This window comes from Euprymna scolopes, chromosome 25 (assembly GCF_053919585.1).
Source record: "Euprymna scolopes isolate OS-2025 chromosome 25, ASM5391958v1, whole genome shotgun sequence".
NCBI lineage: Eukaryota > Metazoa > Mollusca > Cephalopoda > Sepiida > Sepiolidae > Euprymna > Euprymna scolopes.
The window spans coordinates 32354167-32357455 of record NC_136506.1 but is presented as its reverse complement, the minus strand read 5'-3'; the positions used below and the strand labels follow the sequence as shown (position 1 = coordinate 32357455).

The 3289-nt window shown below is 38.1% G+C and overlaps 1 protein-coding gene across 1 annotated transcript in view; it reads left to right on the top strand.

The window, feature by feature from the left end:
• The first annotated feature begins 3196 nt into the window (after nucleotides 1-3196).
• LOC145247314 (mucin-2-like) overlaps nucleotides 3197-3289 on the top strand; it is a 109262-nt gene continuing 109169 nt past the window's right edge. Inside the window, exon 1 of the mRNA XM_080108950.1 lies at nucleotides 3197-3289. This exon is cut by the window's right edge and continues 124 nt beyond it. The gene's annotated coding sequence lies outside the window, so the exon portion shown is untranslated.

Below are 3289 nucleotides of genomic sequence, written 5' to 3'. Positions count from 1 at the left end.
CACTTTCAGAACTGTCAGCAACTACTGTAAAAGCGTAATAAAGAACGCAAGAGAGTTGTAAACTCAGTTTCTTAAGTCCAAAGTAGCTGAAGAGTGGCTTGGTTCCCACCAGTTTTGGCAAATAGCAAATAGGTCCTGCACAGAAGAGTGTGCTCTATCCCAACTGTCATCAATGGACTTCAGGTAATCTTGTCAGCATCAGACAAAGCCAAACTCTTTGCCAAGAACTTTGCAACTAACTCTATTCTATGCAACCAAGGCCGTCAATCCCCCCCCAGTATTTCCACCTGTATCAGAAAACACGCTATGCAACATACAAATACCTGTGCATGATGTTGCCAAGCTAATCAAAAATTATGAATCCAGTAAAGCCACTGGCTCTGACGGTATTCCAATTATAGTGCTGAAAAGGCTTCAACCAGAACTAGCGCCCATACTTACAAAACTGTTTAAACGTTATCTTAAGGAGAATTACTTCCCAACAGCCTGGATAATTTCATCAGTATGCCCTGTATTTAAGAATTCAGATGATCGAACATCTTCCTCTCAGTGCATACCAATATGTCTCCTGTGCATCATGAGTAAGTTGCTGGAATATGTGTTAAATAGAGAAGTAGTCAACCACTTCAGCAAAAATAACCTTCTTAATGGCATGCAATATGGTTTCCGTTCTGCTAGATCTACAGCAGATGTGCTAAGAGTTATGGGATTATCGAATCTCTTGACAGAGGCTTCCTTTCTAGGGCAATTGTCTTGACATATCAAAAGCCTCCAGCTTCGGTATAGCTGGAAATGTCTTCTCAATTATTAAATCATTTCTTTCTGATAGGTTCATGAGAGTAGTGGTTGATAAGCAGAAATCACAAGCTCATAGTATTAATGCTGAAGTCCTTCAGGGGTCCATTCTGGTCCAAACTCTCTTCCTTATCTACATTAATGATCTTCCAAACCACATCTTAAGATCATTCATAGACATTTATGCTGATGACATTAGCATCTATGGCAGCACATCAAAGGTCGTAAATGACCAAGTTCTCTCTGATTCTCTCTCCTCTGATCTTGAGCATGTGGTACAATGGGGAAAGAGGTGGCTGGTTACTTTTAATGCAACTAAAACCAAGCTTCTATCTTTACATCATCAATGCTCTGATCCCCATCTGGCATCAATTGAAATGAATGGCCCTCGATTTGGGGAGGCTCCATGTTTTGACAAGCTTCTGGGCTTGATTTTTACTGCTGATCTGAAATGGAACATGTACATCAAGTCTGTCATTAAAATTGCTGGAAAAATGGTGGGATCATTCTACCACCCATTAAATATCTCACTGCTGATACAATTCTTTACCTACATCCAAGGATGGAGTACTGTTGCCACATCAGGGTAGGAGTTGCGAGAAAGACCTTATCCTGCATTGACAGAGTTCAAAATAGACTTTGTAACCTAGTAGAGGATGCCCTTTTCTCTCCCCTGCACCTCTTTCCCACAGAAGAGACATTGCGAACCTGTCTCTGCTTTATTGCTATTGTCATAGCAAGTGCTATTTGAGGAGCTCCAATGTTCTCCCCTTTGCCAAATTTTCACAAAAAACACTCATCTAGCTGAAACCACTATCAATAATTTCCCACACTCTTTATGTGTGCCTAAACCTAAATGTAAATTCCATGAAGTAAGCTTCTTTCTTAGAACTGCACGCCTGTGGAACTCTTTTCCGTTTGCCTGCTTTCGAGCTGACTACAATTTAGCAAACAAATTCTTGTTGAACTTCCACCTCAAGTAATCCAATTTACCAAATTTCCACTACTACAACATTATCCCATTGACTACTGTACACTCATTAACCCTTATCCTCGTGTGGCCTCTAGGTCTTGATAAGTAGTGACCCATATGGAAAACAAACAGAAACTTACCAGAGAACAGAATGGAATATGGAATATGAAGAAAGCCAATATAATACCAATAATTATAGGAATATTAGGAACAATGCCAAAGAACTAAGAAAAAAGATTAAGAGAAATCGGAATCAAGGGGAAGACTGAGATTATACAACATATGCTAATGTTGAAAAGCGAGAACACATAGAAACTGCGAAAGAAGTAAAACAAAAAGATAGAGGAACACCACATGGAACAAAGAAAACTGAAGTCCCAAAAATATAAGTTAATTATCCTCTGCCCACCCCCTCAAAAAATATGTTGTGTCGACATTGACTAGCATCTTATCAAATAGTCAGATGTAAGACGTAAAGACCGAGAAGAGAAAAAGCTGGATGAGTGCAAAGAGGGCTGTGGCCTTGGAGAAGCTTATTGCTACCCACATTCCGGTGAAGACCAATGGTCATTGCAAGCGAGAAATTAATGGCAAGCGGCTGTTGCAATAACGCAAATTCATTTGCAAAGGTTATCGATAGAAGTGGGAAATACTAGAATCTGAGGAGACTGGTTCTCACGCAGACTCTAGGGAACACCATGGCCCGTGTGAAAACTCCTAGTGAGTACAAGTAGTTATATCTATATCGGCCATAATCGATATAAATTATTATCACAATCATTCTAATTTTTTTTACGAAATACGATTAAAAAAACTATGTCCGCATATGAAAGCCATGTTGTCGGAATTTTCTCGAGATTAATTTCATTATTTTCTATATTCTTACAAATGAAACACATTGCCGCGGATCTGCTTTCTTATAGATTGCAACATAGTGGTCTTCAAATCCAATCCTCTCATGAGGTTCTTAACCTTTCAACTAGTTATCATTCAATTTCTTTAACTCTTATCATCGAGTGGCATTTGGCCTTGATAAAATATGACCATTCATTAGAAAAATTTTTTAAAAGCATTTCTGTAGTTGAACCACAGCGTCTATACTGCTATGATCGGAGTCCTTGTTACAAAACAAATACCCGATTCTGCGGTCACCATTTCGCACAGAAAATAAACGTATTTTTCAAACAACCGAAAGAAGAAATCAATACGAAACATCAAAAGTTATCAAACACTTCTAAACCTGATTGGATTATAGTTTCTTTTTCTTCTTTTTCTTTTCTTTCTTTTTTAATCGATAATCGATTTATTTTCTGAAGTAAATGCACACCTGACTTCCCAACTATTTGCTTCAGCTGTGAACTTGTGAAAACAAACAAAAGCGTGAAGAATCTGACCTTATATAAATAGCCCGAGACCCATCCAACATTCGGTTTCAGTCTCGCTTTTAGTGAAGACTCCCAAACAGCCTTTACATATTTTATTTATAAAATACATTTAAAAAAAAATATCTTAAAGAAGAAC